We start from the raw sequence: 16,768 nt of genomic DNA, 5'->3' as shown, positions 1-16,768 counted from the left end.
AGCAGTACATGCGAGATTGAGACTAAAGACTTAGGTTTTATGAGCAACCCACATGACCGCTCCTTACTAGAGGGTCGTGACATATCAATTCAAAGCCCAACAGTAGGCCATGACATAGCATTTTAGAGCCTGGTAGTGGCCCACGACACAACAAGCCAAAGCCCGGTGGATCTTGACGGTGAAATCCCTGACTGAGAGACAGTTAATGCAGCATGGAATAGTGGGCCTACACCGTTTATGGATTAAATAGAAAGTAATGGGTCTGCGAGTGATACCAAGACTGTGCAAATTGAAAATAACCCTTATTCTCTTCCACTAATACACGCTCATGTCCCCGCGGATATCCAAGAGGTACGTTCTCATACTCTAGATATTGTTGAAAATTCCTATATTTTACCTTCTAGGCAAAACCGTGGGAAACCACCTGACAGCTTTTCTCCGAAATGAAAAGTGAGATATGCAATCGCACAATATATATCCCCTCATCGACTATCACCCAAGTACGAAGCCATGGTGAATCAAATGGCTGAGATTAAAATTCCAACAAAAGTGGAAGAGGCTTTGCGAGATCCCCGTTGGGTAGAACCCATGAGAGTAGAAATGGAAGCCTTACAAAGAAATGGAATATAGTGTCACTACCACAAAGGAAAAGACTGGTGGGATGTAAATGGGTGTTCACCATAAAGCACAAAGCGGATGGATCCATTGGCAAATACAAGGTAAGATTGGTAGCTAAAGGGTACACATAGACATTTAGAGTTGACTACTAAAGTATTCGAGTCTTTTTATCTTTAACAACTAACCTAGACTGGCCTTTGAAACATTTCGATGTGAAGAATGCTTTCTTACATGGAGATTTGGAAGAAGAAGTATATATGAATTTTCCACCAGGATATAAAACACCGAAGGAAGTAGGAAAAATATGTAAACTCTGAAGGGCTCTTTACAAACTTAAACAATCACCTAGAGTATGGTTTCAAAGGTTCACTGAAGCAATGAAAAGTACAGCTAGACAGGGAAATGCAGACCACACCCTGTTCATCAAATGCATGGAAGGTAAAGTTACTTTGTTGATTATCTATGTGGTTGATATGGTAGTTACTGGTGATGACAGAAGAGATAAAAAAGCTATAGGGATATCTTTCATCAGAAATTGAGATGAATCATCTAAGAGGCTTGAAATACTTCTTGGACATTGAAGTTGCTCGTTCGTTCTCGTGATGGTATTTACTTGTCTCAGCGGAAGTATGTTCTTGATTTTCTCTCTGAAACTGTAATGTTGGCTTGTAAACCAATTGAAACTCCCATTGTGTAGAATCATCACCTAGTGCTATACTAGGATCAAGTTCTTATCAATAAAGAAAGATGTCAGAGATTGGTAAGACGATTGATTTATCTATCATTTAAACGTCCGGATATTGCGTATGCAGTCAGTGTTGTAAGTCAGTTTATGCATGTTCCTAGTCAGGATCACATGGCAGCAATGATGCGTATACTGAGTTGTTTGAAAGGTGCACTGAGTAGAGGATTGATCTTCAGGAAACATGGATAGATGGAGGTAAATGGGTATACTGATGCTGATTGGTTGGGAAACATTACTGATCGTCGCTCCACATAAGGCTACTTCACATTCGTAGCAAGAAATCTGGTAACTTGGAGAAGCAAGAAGCAAAATGTAGTGGCTAGATCCACGGCAGAGGCATAGTACAGAGGGATGACACATGGAATTTGTGAGTTGTCATGGCTTAGGATTCTTCTCACTGAGATTGGGTTTAGGCCTCAGGAAGTTATATTATTATACTGTGACATTCAAGCTGCTAGAGAAATAGCTAATAATCTCGTTTAGCATGATCGTACAAAGCATGTGGAGGTAAATAGACACTTCATCAAGGAGAAATTAGATGTCAAATTGATTGATATTCCATACGTCAGGTCTGAAAAACAATTAGCAGATGTGTTAACTCATGCTATTTCAGCAAGCGTGTTTCAAGACTCACTTGACAAGTTGGGCTGAAGAAATATCTACGCACCTACTTGAGGGGGAGTGTTAGCGTAAGTCAACCATTTAGTTTAGGAATGTAATCCTATAATTGATTCCTTGTATAATTGGGATTCTTATTTCTTATTATGTGAGATATTGTACAACTATATTTTTACCTCCTAGAGAGAAGGATAAACATACAATTCAAATCCTAAACACTTTTAGCTCCCAACCCAACTTCTGATTCTTTATCTATTTCATATGTTTGGTTACCAGGAAAATGCAGAGAAAATGAGAATGAAAGTTGAAATGAGCTTGATTGACTAGTGTCTTAGTAGTCTAACTAATTTTCTTACTTGGATTTTCCTTCTTTGATCAATAATACAATATCCTGTAGCCAATTAAACGAATAATTAGGTTTTCAAACTCTGTAGTGATGGAGCTTCTCAATCTTGAACCTTTTCTTTTTCAGGCTTGATCAAAATGGCAGCAGCTGATTAGGGTTTTTGCTCTTCTACTTCAATGGTTGACTCGGGTGTGGACTCGAAGCATTTGTATTGGAAGGTCACCAATCCCACACTTTTTGCTTCCTATCTTCAAGGTCGATATATAAAGATTTTGCATTTTAGTTGGGATTGTATTTGGGTAATTGTGATGGTGGATTTTATTAGTTGTGATTAGTTTGGACATAATCCGAAGCATGGAGCATTGTTCAGATGGTGAAGTTTAGGATACACAACTCCAGAAGTAGCTTCTTTAGGAATCAAATGGAACAACAAACTGAAATGTATAAAAATGATGAATAAAAACATACAATGCTTCTGATAACCAAAGCTTTAAGAAAATTTTGCTCTTTATGCAAGCAATTAGTTTGCATTTACTTTTATAGATTAAAGCCAATTTGTAAAATGTGGATAGTTGGATGGCTAGTTCTTTTACTTCTTTGTTTCTTTATGAAGTTTTCCATTTCATTTCCGTTTTAAATAGTATTGCGTAGTTGGATTATGTCTGTCTCCTTTAGCTTGTTTCTTGGAGCGTTAATTGCTTTTTACAACGAAATTGCAAGGTAAGGAATAGATCATGCAGTTCATTGGATGCTTTGTGACTATTGAAGTGGCAAGTGGTTTCTTATAGTCTGTTGGATACAGGGTAGGAAAATGATAATTAGCAATCAAACATACCTAAATTTGCAAATTTTATCGTTCTTATGTTTGTGATTCAGTTGGAGCTAACATAAGACATTAAGATTCATTTTGTTTTCTATTTTGTTTATTGATTGTGTAACATCCAAAATGCCGCTAATGGAAGTTTAACGATTAATTGAGGTTTATTTGGGCTCTTTCTTCTCAAACTTGCCATGATTCACACGCAGTGTTTACAAATGAGACCATGCTTTAATAACACCAGAAAGTCATGTATCCTTTACCCGAGTGGGACTTTTGACGCTGCATTATGATATATTGTTAGAACGGTTCCTCTTCACTGGTATTGTAATGTAGATTTTGTCTAACAGGACTATGACATCGGGAGCCTATTTAATAACGCCGGCGATGGGTTCACACTTTGTAATGTACCTGGCAAAGATGCAAGGTTAGATATATAGAAACTCAAGACTTTCTCTGAAAGCTTTTCTTAGAGACTAAGAAAAGTATGATTCTCATTAATTAACAAATGAAGAATACAACCACTAATATTAGCCTTTGACTATTCTCTCTCTAATTAACCAAAACAGATTCTCTCTCTAACAAACCAAAACATAATACTTTACAACACACTTTATAACAAACTAATAACCATATGTTGTTATGACTTGTCATCTTCATCTTTACACCCCCTCAAGCCAAATTTGGAAGAAGGCAAGATTCCAAGTGAGAGCTTAGATTGTAGAAACTAAAATATGGATTTAGACAAGGACTTTGTATGAATATCAGCAATTTGATCCTGACTGCACACATATTGGACTTTGATTAAGTTGGTAAGAACCAATTCCCGGATATAGTGATAATCTATTTCAACGTTCTTAGTACAAGAATGAAAAATAGGATTAGAAGCAAGAGATATGGCTAAAATGTTATCACACCAGAAAGTGGGTTTAGCAGTCACGGGAAAATCAAAATCTTTCAACACTTTGCATATTCATGTAATCTCTGCTGCAGTTTGAGCCAAAGACCTATACTATACCTCAGTGGATGAACAAGCCATTGTGGTTTGTTTCTTTGCACACTAATTAATCAAGTTATAACCCAAAAAGACAAAAAACCCACTAGTGGATCTTCTATCAAATGTGTAGCCAGCCCAATCGGCATCCGAGTAGGCAGAATGATGTAAAGAACTTTGTTTGAACAAAAGACCTTGAGATATAGTGCCCTTGAGGAATCTTAAAATCCTCTTGGCTGCTTGCATATGTGTAACTGTTGGGGCATGCATAAACTGGCACACCTGATTTATAGTAAAAGAAATATCAGGTTTGGTCCAAGTGAAGTATTGCAGACCACCAACTATAGATCGATATTCAGTGGGATTAGGTAACAATTCACCACTGTGATCCAACTTTGCAGAATTGAGGGGTGTACAACAGGGTTTAGCTCTATCCATATTAGTCTTTTGTAAGAGATCAAGTAAGTACTTGCCTTGATGCAGAAAAAAGACTGTCTTTGGTTTTGTGAACTTCCAAGCCCAAAAAATATTGTAAGGTCCTAAGTTTTTAACTAGAAATAAGGTACTCAATTGTTGAATAAGTTGTTGGTAGAGAGAAGCATTAGGACCATTGATGAGAATATCATCAACATAAACCAGTATAATGACCTAATGACTAAGGTTGGAACTTTAAGAACAAATAGAGAGGCATCAGAAGATTATTGAGTAAAACCAAGAGATTTGAGATCCTGAAACAACTTATCAAACCATGCCCTCGGGGCTTGTTTAAGACCATACAAAGATTAATTGAGCTTACACACATGATATGGAAGATATGGATCTTGAAACCCAGGAGGCTGCACCATAAACACTTCTTCTTTTAAATCCCCATGAACAAAAGCATTGCTAATATCTAACTGATTAAGAAACCAGTGGAATTGCACATAAAATGTTAATAAGATTCTAATGGTGACATGTTTAGCTATAGGGCTGAAAGTTTGTTTATAATATAAACCTTCATTTTGATGAAAACCTTTGGCAACAAGCCAGGCTTTTATCTTTCAATGGAGCCATCAAGGTTCTTTTTAATTCTAAATACCCATTTGCAGCCAACAACATTCTGAGAGGATGTATGAGGGACAAAAGTCGAAGTACTTATAGACCAAAGAGCATTAAATTCATTTTGCATTGCTAATATCCAATTTATAGATTTTGAAGCTTGCAGATATTTTGTAGGAATCACTTCGATGGAAGAAGGAAGAGGATGTTTAGTTGCACTGAATGCCTTTGGTTTGTAAATGCCATTCTTAGACCTTGTGATCATAGGGTGTATATTTTGAACTTCCTGCATATGTGGAAAGTGTTGCATAGAAAGATGATTACATTTTGTGGTATCACTTAGCACAGTTGAAGCAGTGGAGGTAGGTTCAACACAAACTAGAGGAAGAGTTGAAGCACAAGATGAAACATTAGGTGAAATGTATGAGGATAAAGAAAACTCTAAATCAATAAGCTGGGATGTAAGGGTAGAAGCAGAAGGCACAGGGTGATAATAATCATGAAAGGGAAAATGTAGTCTCATTAAATACTACATGTCTTGAAATATAAACCCTTTGTGTTTCTACATCCAGACATCTATCACCTTTATGTTGTAGGCTATATCCCAAAAAAATACATCTTTTGCTTTTTCCATCAAGTTTGAAAGACACATAAGGTTTTAACCATGGAAAACACAAACAACCAAAGACTTTGAGCCTTGAGTAATTTGGAACTGTATGAAATAATAACTCTCAAGGTGATTGTGAAATCCCGGAAATTTGCTAATGAGATAGAGTGCAGTAGTGAAGGCTTCAACCTAGAATTGGCGAGGAACATGGGATTGAACCAATAGAGTTTTAACTGTCTCAACTAGATGGCAATGTTTCCTTTCCACACAAACATTTTGTTCTGGTGTGTGTGGACAGTTTAATTGATAAAGAATGCCATGAGTTTAAAGATAAGATTTAAAAGATAGACTTGTAAATTCACCCCCTGAATCAGAACGTTTGTGTTTTCTACACAGTTTTGATTGTATTTCCATTTGTGTTTTCTACATAGTTTTTGAAGAGTACAAAAGTAGAATACACTTGAGACTTGACCTTTAAAGGAAATATCCAACTATACTTGCTAAAAACATCAACTATGAGGAAATAATGCTTAAATCCACTCACTAAAGTTACAGGAACAGGACCCCACAAATCATACTATAACAATTCTAAGCTATGAGTAGTTGATGATGTGGAAGAACCAAAGGGTAACTTGTGATTCTTTGCTATAGCATACTTAGAGCAAAAGAAATCCACAGTTGTTGTTCTTTTGACTGCAAGTTTATTAGTAGATAGTAGTCTGCGAAATATAGAATAAGAGGGATGGCTTAGCCGATTGTGCCAGAGCCTGATAGAAGCTTGAACACTCACCAGAGCATAAGAAGCGCTAGAGAAGGATAAACTAAGGGAAGAAGAGCTTTGCAAAGGATAAAAACCATCATTAACTGGACCCTGCAAAAACGTCTTCCCCGTAGAACGATCTTTTACAATGGATCCATCAGAATCAAGAGTCAATGCACAATAGTTATCTTTAACAAACTCATAAGCAGATAACAGATTATGCTTCATTTTTGGAACATGAAGAACATTGCACAATTTAAAGGCAGCATTAGAGGTATGCAATGAAGAAGAACCAATATGCTGTATGGACAGACCTTTACCATCACCAATGTAGACTTTGTCCTTTCCAGTGTATGGTGTAGGTGAAGTGATGTTGTCAATGTCATTTATGATATGAGAAGTGGCACCAAAGTTAATGAGCCAAGAATAGGATGGTTTGGAGTTGTAATGTGCATACATGGTTGCGAGCTTTGCAGGTGGAATTCTTCCAAAAATGTCAAGATTCGTGCGATTGAAGCAATTAATGGCTTCATGATTGGTGGAACCACAGATGATATGATTTCCAGAAAAATTAGAACCACGAAACCCTTGATTGTGACCTCGATTTGAAGAATTTTCATGAAATTACCCCGAGAACCACGATTATGATAAAGACAATTGTTGTTGGTGAAATGATACCCTCGATTTCTATTTCTTCCACAATTAAAGTGAAATCGAGAAGAATTTTGATGTGAAAATTGATTCTAAGCGACAAATGCTTGAGGGGGTAGAGTGGGAAGCAAAGGTGCTTGTGATTGCACAGAGAACACCTGAAACAGTTCAACAGTGGATGAGAGCTTCTTATGACGAGACATGGAGAGTTCTTTTGTGAAAAGAAGGATACACCAATATGTTGCTCAAGCTTGATCCAGAGATCGCGAAAGGAAGATACACCAATAGTAAAGGGAATTACATCTTCAGAAAGTGTAGAATTCAAGCAGATCAGAAGATTCTGATCTTTCTCATACTAGAGCTTAAAGGTAAGGTTGACAGAGCGATCTGGGAAAAAGGGAGGTGGACACACCTCAGTTCCATCAACAATTCCAATAAGCTTGTAAAGGTGGAGAATCGTTGTAAACAGTGCACGCCATGGAAGGTAGTTAGAGAGTTTAAGCTTGATTGGCACCATACTCCCAATTTTCTAAATCGTAAGAGATGCATACGAATTTGACAAATTTCTGAAATTAGGGTTTTGAGAAGAGGAATTGGGGATAGGATGTTGAAGCGATTCATGTTGAGATGATGAATTAGAAGGAGAAGCCATGGCAAAGGAGATAAAAATTTCTTGAAGATAATTAAGAAATCAGAGATGCGAAGCAAAGATGATAAAGATCGAGAAGGCTGGAAGGCAGGAGGCAAAGGATACCATATAGAAACTTAAGACTTTCTCTAAAAGCTTATCTTAGAGACTAAGAAAAGTATGTTTCTCATTAATTAACAAATGAAGAATACAACCACTAATATATAGCCTTTGACTATTCTCTCTCTAACAAACCAAAATATTACAACACACCTATAACAGACTAATAACCATATGTTGTTATGACTTGTCATCTTCATCTTTAAGATACACTACTACGGTGAATTGTTTTTTCAAATGCTTACACACACACACACATACTTTACCTATGTACAGAAAACTTGTTATGACTTGTCATCTTCATCTTTAAGATACATTGCTCCGGTCACTTGTTTTTTCAAAAGCTGATACACACACACACACACACACATACTTTACCTATGTGCAGAAAACTCACTATCTGGAGTCCCCCCAAAAGATGTTGAAAGGTGTAGGCATCTTCTTTTTCTCATTTTTCTGTTTTACTATACGATAGCTAATCTCTTGTGCTTTAAAGAAAGATTTATTTACTTCAGGCATTTGATTTTCTTCAAAAGTTTGTTACTTTCTCTTGTTCCTACTAGATTCATATTTGTGGTCTAGGGTGCTATCACTCTCACTAATGTTTTTGGTATTAGCTACAAATTAATGGTAAGAAAGCTCGATATGTTTTTAGTGTGAGACTGCTGGTTCTGATGGTTAATAAATTCAAATTACTCATTATTAATTTAGCACATTTGTACTATTTGTGTATTATACATTATTTTAAGTTCCCTAGTTTTTAGGAGTAATTTTGTTTTGATCTATGACCTTCATGATATGTAAACTTGGGTAATTGGTTTTTGGTGTTGGGATTTTTAAGTCCAATGTAAACTGCTAGAAGTTTGATATATAATTGAATTGTGTGAAAGAGAGCATATCAATTTATGCAAGACCAACCAATTATAATTACAATAGAAACTAGAGAGAAATGTTTAACATAATTATTTTTATAAATAAGGTGAACGATACAAATGTGTATGTACTACATCGAGCAAGGACTCTGGACTACCTGATAGAATTACTACTTTGCTTCTAGTGCTCTTTTTCTTCTTTCTGTACATGCTTCCAGTGCTTTTAGTTATGATATTTCAAGTATTTATCTTTTGTGGTAGAACAATTACTTCTCTAATTATCTGTTATGTGGTGGTGTTGTGAACTTAAGTTGAAAAGAAGTCTGATTTGGTTCACATATGAAACACATGTGAACTCATATGCTTATCTACCTCTGAATGTTGATCATTCCTTCAGATGTGATGCATCTCCCGCTCTTGGGGTATTCGAGAGAAGGTTGTTTCCTTAATATATTATGATTCCCTGAATTTCCTGTCTCTCATTCTTTTAGATCTTTTGTTGTCATCATGGCACGCTTAGCATCAGAGTGCACTCAAAATCACCATTCACACTATTTCAAATGTAGTTAAAGACTTTGTTCAAGATAGTTTCTTGATAATGAAACACTGGTGAAAGTGAAACCAGTGATATATTTCCCTAGGAATGAGAGATTTAGTCCTCTTCAAGTGGCTAAAGTGCTTTTTGATGCTTCTATATAGGCATGTTTCTCTGGAAAATCAATCTACTAAGTTGATTATTGGTTCAACAGATGAGCAGCCACTCCTAGAAACTCCAGGCGAGGTAAGTAGTGACTTTCATACAAGGTTTATTTATATTTGGTATACCATAACCACCTATGAAAGTTATCGTGGTTGTCTAAGAGTCAATTCTTTTGATGAGGAACATCTCTCCCCTAGATGTATCTTTCTTTGTTCCTCCTTATTGTTTAACTTTTAGTTTGGTTTAGTCTCGACGATGGATTTAAGATTTTCTAGTCTATTTTTCACTTTTTCTTCTTTATTCATTATCAGATCTTCCAATTAAGGAGCTTATTCCAACATCTATATCCTAGATTTCCATATCCATGTAAGTAATCATTTACTTATCTGTCCAATCTTAGTATTCATTTTAGTGGCCGTCTCTGATAGTATTTACCATTTTTTTCGACACTGCCTGCAAATTATGGACTTTCAGCTTGGGGAGTATCTTCATGTGAAGGTATTAGTCTCTTCCTTACTGGTTGAGCCTATCTTTTTGAGTTCCATGGTTTACATTCTGAAACTTTAATTTGGGTTTTAAGTTGATTGGAATTAGTTTTAGTTGAGGTGTGCAGACCCTTGTGACTTTGGTTTGGTCACTCCGAGAAAAAAACTTAAAAGATATTGAAGCTTAAGGCCATTCGTTGTCCAGAGAATCTTTTGTGATGATGTATCCATCGCGTATTAGGCCATCTCTAACCGAGGGCTGGCCAAAGGGCTCGTTTTAGCCCTCTGGCCCTTCAAGATATTAATATTTTAATGAACAGTACAGGGTCATATTTGCCTCCGTCTCCAACCGAGGGCCAAAGGGCTCTAAGGCCAAACATAATTTATTATTTAAAAATTACAACTTAAATTCAAATCCAACGGCTAAGTGACATCAGCATGACGTCAGCTAGCCGTTGGATTTGAATTTTTTTTGCTATAAATAGGGTGGATATTAGGCTATAATTCACACAACTTTGAATTCAATCTATTTGAATTCATTCTCTTCCAATTCAATATTTTTCAATTCAAGTTTGCAATGAATTCCAACTTTGGATCCTCTTTGGATTCCAACTGGGGGTCCTCATCCAATTCCAAATTGGAAGCGAAATGGGCGCAAATGAGACGAGAAGATGAGGAGTCTGATGAAGAAGTTCAAGTAAGGCGCAACAAGCAAAACAGAGCAGCAGCCATGGCTGCGATCATAGTGTGTCAGCCAACTGAGGAACAACCTTAATGGCATGGCTCTATTACTGGTCACTCTTACAAACCACAAAACAGAGCGATCACGTATGCCGATTTGATGAACAACTACTTCAACCCCAACTCGGTGTACACATAAGAAGATTTCAAACGTCGCTTCTGGATGAGGCATCATGTCTTTGAGCGTTTACTTCGTGATGTCCAGCAAGTCAATCCATACTTTCGACAGAAGTGGGACAGAGCAGGCCGCCTTGGTTTCTCACCTCATCAGAAGGTTATTATTGCACCCCGAATGATGGCCTATAGCTCCCCAGCTGATTCGATGGATGAAACCCATGGTATGTCTAAGTCTACTTGCCTTCATACTCTTGAACAATTCTGTGACACAATTGTTTAGGTTTACAAAGACGAGTACCTCCACAAGCCAAATCAAGAAGATATGAATCGGCTCATTCGCAAAACTGAAAACCGTGCATTTCCAGGCATGATATGATCATTAGACTGCATGCTTTGGGATTGGAAGAATTGTCCCACCGGATGGCAATGAGGCTTTAGCAGAAGGTCAAGAAAGCCAATTGTGTTAGAGGCGGTTTTCTCATATGACACATGGATCTGGCATGCTTTCTTTGGAGTCCCTGGATCCCAAAATGACATTACAGTTCTTGGGTGTTCACCCTTCTTCAATAACTTGACGGAAGGTAAAGCACCTCAACTTGACTACTACATCAACAGTCATCAATACAATATAGGGTATTACTTGGCAGATGACATCTACCCAAAGTGGGTGACACTTGTCCAAGCAATTCGAAACCCTAGGAATGACACAGAAAAGTTGTTTACCATATGCCAAGAGGCATACCAGAAAGATGTTGAGAGAGCTTTAGGTATTCTACAAGCACGGTGGAAGATCATTAGCGAACCGGTAATAGGGTGGAGTCAAGAAAATTTGGACTCCATCATGATGTCTTGCATCATATTACACAATATGATAGTGGAGGATGAGCGAGATGGGTATATTGATGGAGAGTCTGATGACGACCAAGAAGATCCAAATAGGTCAAGAAGGGCTTGTGCAAAAATATATGATGAGCCTAATTTGCCTTTCAATCCAAGAACTGGTAGTATCTCTATAAATGAGTACATGAGGTGCTATAGAACGATACTTTCTCATGCCACAAATAAGTACCTACAACAGGATCTTGTTGCACATCTTTGGGCCAAAAGAAGCATGGAGTAGGCGTTTAAATTTTATATTGTTAAATGTTTTTAAAAATGTTGTTTAAGTTTCATGTTGTTAAATGTTTCTTTTATGTTGTATAATTTGTATGTTGGTTAATATTATTTAATGTTGTTTGATATTGTTTAATGTTGTTTCATGTTACTTAATTTAATTTAATGTTGTATAATGGCTTAGGAAATTATAGGGAAAAAATATAATTTAAGAAAAATATGAAACAAATTTTGTGATATAGAAGTTATAGGAAAAAAAATATAATTTAAAAAAATATGAAACAAATTTTGTGAAATAGAAGTTATAGGAAAAAAATAGAATTTAAAATAAAATGAAACAGATTTTGTGAAATAGAAGTTATAGGAAGAAATGGAATTAAAAAAAAAATATGAAACAAATTTTGTAAAATAAAAGTTATAGGAAAACAAATAGAATTTAAAAAAAATGAAAAATAGAAGTTATAGGAAAAAATTTGTAAATAAAAAATAATAATAATACTATATAAAAAAAAAAAAATTCAAATGGAACGGCTAGCTGACGTCAGCTAGCCGTTGCATTTGAATTTTAGCTTAAGCATTCCTGTCGATTATAGCCGACATGATTAATGTTTTTTCTGGCCAGCCCCGGGCAACCAGCCCTCCAACCCTTTGGCCCTTTCAGATTCCATGGGGCCCTCTCAGATTCCATGAGCCCTTTGGCCTAGCCCTCGGTTGGAGACGGTTTTCAGGCTATTTTGGGCCCTCTGGCCCTTTGGACCCTTCGGTTGGAGATGACCTTAGTATTGGAGTGTTTAGCTAATAAGCATGATTTTGTTCTTGTTGTTTGTCTCAACTGATCGAGAGACTCCAATTGCCCACTTAGTGAGGAAGCTTTTGTTGTTTTTGAACAGTCATTCAATTGATTTGTGGATCACTACATAGACTTTGGAAAGCTTTGTTATGTACTTGTCGAATTTGTTGTGCTTGAAAAGTCTTTCCTCTCAAACATTGGTTGTCTATTATGCTATGTCTTTGTGGTTTTTTTATTTTGCAGGAGGTCGATGACAATCAGCATGGTTTGTTCCTTCTGGAGGGGCAGGATATTTACCGTTTGGGTGATAGCTGGTACGAGTTCCATTCACTGTTGAGACTGCATAAGATTTGACATCGATTAATTGCTTGTGAGTTATTTAGGACATGGCTATAGTATTTGTTAATTGTTATTCATATGCTATTTGTGCATTAGAGTCTCTTACCATGCCGATATCAAATGGAATCATCGAGTCTTAATGTATAAATCATTGCAGAAACTGCTCTTTTTGCTGGTGTGTTGTGTAGATTAACTAAAAGATTGCACTCATAAGATGACACATCCCTTACAATAACACCCTTCAACTCTGCAGGCAGAATAGTTGCCCATGATATCATTCATAGATTCTACTTCTTATGCATGAAATCTGTCCCTCAAAACAAGATGACGGCATTTAAGTTTTTACCCATTACCGATCACAATTCGGAGATATCATGTCTTTCTCTGCTAGTGAGTCTAGAAACTAAACGATAGTGTTCTATGTACTGTTCTGAGCCCTACATTGTTTTTCATTGAATTTTTTGTTAATTATTCTGGAAATAGGTACCCTGTTCAAGCAGGCGATGTCATTTGGATGGCACCATTTGTGCCTCAATGGTGAGTGATGAAAGAACGTAGAATTCTAACTCTCCATTTGATATTACAAGGATTTTGTTTTCCTATCTCCACATTTTAGTGTTGCCAAATCAAATACATTTCTCTTGCAAATTTGCAACTTCTACAGGTATGCGGCATTAGGTAAAAGCCGGACGCGATATTTTCTGTACAAAGATGTAAATTGGAATCCACTCTAGTTTCACTTGTATCGTTAAGATGTCGATGACACTGTTAAAAAAGGAACTATCTCAACCATTCCTGGTGACTAACCCTTGAAGTCATACAGAGACCAGGGAAGAGGTTGGCCTAGAAGCTTCCTCTCCGACCTGCACTATCCATTCTAGTGCGCCTAGGACTCTGTTGACTGAAGCTTTCAAACTCCTAGTGAGTGGAGACGGTGAATGCTCTTACTCAACTAAACTAGAACCCCTTGAACCTTACAAATGGATAACAGTAAATTTTATATGCATAAGTTTTGACAGAACCAGAAATTTTCGGGTGGGCAGTCGCATACTCTTTCACGATTCCATGTTACATAGATTCTCTCATTCACGAAAGAAGCTTTCGGATACTAGACTCTAGTCATGTCGTGAGAGAAATAGAGGATTATCTTGCACTCCTTTCATGAAAGAAATGTCTATGTAAGAACGGAATGGTTCTGTTAGGTTTGAAGTGGTTTATAGAAGTGCAAACCACGGTTGAACTCGACCAATACTGTTTGCTTCTGTTTTAAGATTCCTTGTTGGTTTGCAAAATGAGGGGTATTCAACAAGAGGACTTCTCAAGATGTCACACATCCTAATACTATTATAACTCAAATTCGATTAACTTCGGAACTTTAATGGGATATGTTCTAAGATTCCTTGGTTTATTGATGATCAAAGTGAAATCAAACAGCCCGCTATAATTTGGATCGGCCGTTTCGGAAGATTCGACCAGTTTGATGCCTACCTTAGTTCCTATAAAGAGAGGACGTTCTACAGTGAAGATTTTATCATTTTTCTTGTGCTACGAATCTTGTCATAAATTTGAAATGTGTGACTTCAAATCTAAGGATTACAATAAGTGTAATTAACTGTACAAGAACATCAAATGACAACTGCATTCAAGTCAGTTCAGATTCAACATATTACATTGTTTGTACTTTGTAGTCCTTTTAAATCTATTGCATTTTTTGTCCTATAACTCGTAGGTAAAATATATTAGGTACGACTTATTCCTCACTCTCTCAGTATAACTCATAAGTGCTGCCACCCCACGACTATGGTTTTGTTGTCATAATATTTTCTTTTAAATCGCTCCATTAGCAAAGATCAAGAGTTGGTAAAGCACTAAGGATCATTCCTCGATCACATCAACTAGAATCAGTATTAAGTTAAATTATCCAAATACCATCATCAACTATTCGCATCTAAACCTTTCCATGGCCAAAACCCTCGTAGCCCAACGTGGCAGCTGCTGGACTTGTTAGGTTTTAATGAATAAAATTTGGTCCCGCGCGCATTTAGAATGTGATGAGAGAGAGAGAGAGAGAGAGAGCACCATGACCACCACCACTACTTTCTCCAAATTTCCATTAATCTTCTGTGAGATACCCTCGATCCAAATCAGCGTTTCCCGAATGGGAATATTGTGGCAAAAAAACATTATCTGCTCTTTTACCAAAGAAAATCATTATTTTTTAATACAACTTGTCATCCTCGAAGATGAATGGAAGGATAACTGGTATCCAACTTGTCATCTACGAAATTCGAACCTAAAACATTTTAGTTACAAATAAAGATAAATACTACTAAACCGTAGTACTAAATCGCAAAAAAGACAAAAAAAAAAAAAAAAAAAAAAAAAAACTGTCTTCTAAAAATGACAACTTCGTCTAAAGGTAATATTATCTTGTTACAACCAGACCGTAGTACTAAATCCAAAAAAAAAAAAAAAACACAGAATTTCTTTCTTCTAATTAAAAAAAGCAACTTCGTCTAAAGTTGTTATTATGATAACATTATCTTGTTACAATTCCCTCCTATAGGTTTCCTCTTGCACTACTAGAAAATGGGGCAATATCCACTTGTTTTCCCTGCTACATGAAATTCCCTAGCATTCATTTTCCTCTTCATCAAATCTTTTTGGTCGATAAGAAAACGAATTCATGGAACAACCAAGTATACCTGATTCCTGCAGGGTGCTTTTGTCAAGAAGACAGTCAGCATTGTATTTCATGTCTGCTAAATCGTATTACGTAAAGCCTCGTTTCGTGTTTACACATGATTTATGGCCTCATAATAAATACACCAATTAACAGTTTGAAACGCACGCGGATAACTGACGCTAGATCAAATAGATAAGTTTGAAGAAGGGATGATCTATCGGAAAAGCTCTCTTTGTAAACCCTCATCATGTCAACATTGGCGCTAAACCTATTCTATCTTCTAGCTTCATAATTCATGTCTTAAATGAAGATTTGCAAAAGTTTTATATATAATATATATGGACTCTATACATTTGCAAAATGCATGCCCAGCTAGGTAGGGTATTGTTTATTGCATTAAAATCTTGAAAAAAGCAAAAGATTGATGGTTAGTTCAGGGCATGATACACACCCAAAACCCTACTTTGTGCAAAATATTGAAAAATATATATGCAAATAAGGCAAATAGAACACTTTCGATGGGTGATCCTACGCATGGGATAAAGAAAATATTAGATTTTGTGTGGTGTGGATCATGACAACACTATTTTAACAAAGCTCTTTGGTTTTTACTTATTTTTTTATTTATTTTTTATTTTTGGTTGTTTTGATGTCGAAAGTAAATGTGCTTTTGTCTCGTAAGTTGAATGGATGGTTTCTTTTAGTGGCAGACCAAATTGATAAATCAGATTGTTCTTTGCATGTTACCAATTTAAAGCAATATCTTGATAGATTTTCTTTTTCTAGTGTCATTTTTTGCCTTCTATATTTGCCGGAGAACTGTTTTCTTTTGTTTTCATATGACAATTCCTTACTACCGTTAACAAACATCATTTTCAGTGCCGGTCTTGAGATTTTTGGAATCTAGAGTGAAAGTTTAAAATGTGTATTTTTAATACATAAACATATATTAAAGAAGGTTAGAACCCAGTTGAAGTTAGGGC

At 36.3% G+C, this 16,768-nt stretch overlaps 1 pseudogene; it reads left to right on the top strand.

Annotated features, from left to right (window-relative positions):
* The first annotated feature begins 995 nt into the window (after nt 1–995).
* Nucleotides 996–13,833, top strand: LOC137709943 ((S)-ureidoglycine aminohydrolase-like; annotated as a pseudogene).
* Nucleotides 13,834–16,768: the final 2,935 nt, after the last annotated feature.

This window comes from Pyrus communis, chromosome 12 (assembly GCF_963583255.1).
Source record: "Pyrus communis chromosome 12, drPyrComm1.1, whole genome shotgun sequence".
Taxonomy (NCBI): domain Eukaryota; kingdom Viridiplantae; phylum Streptophyta; class Magnoliopsida; order Rosales; family Rosaceae; genus Pyrus; species Pyrus communis.
This window is presented reverse-complemented; position numbering and strand designations above follow the sequence as displayed.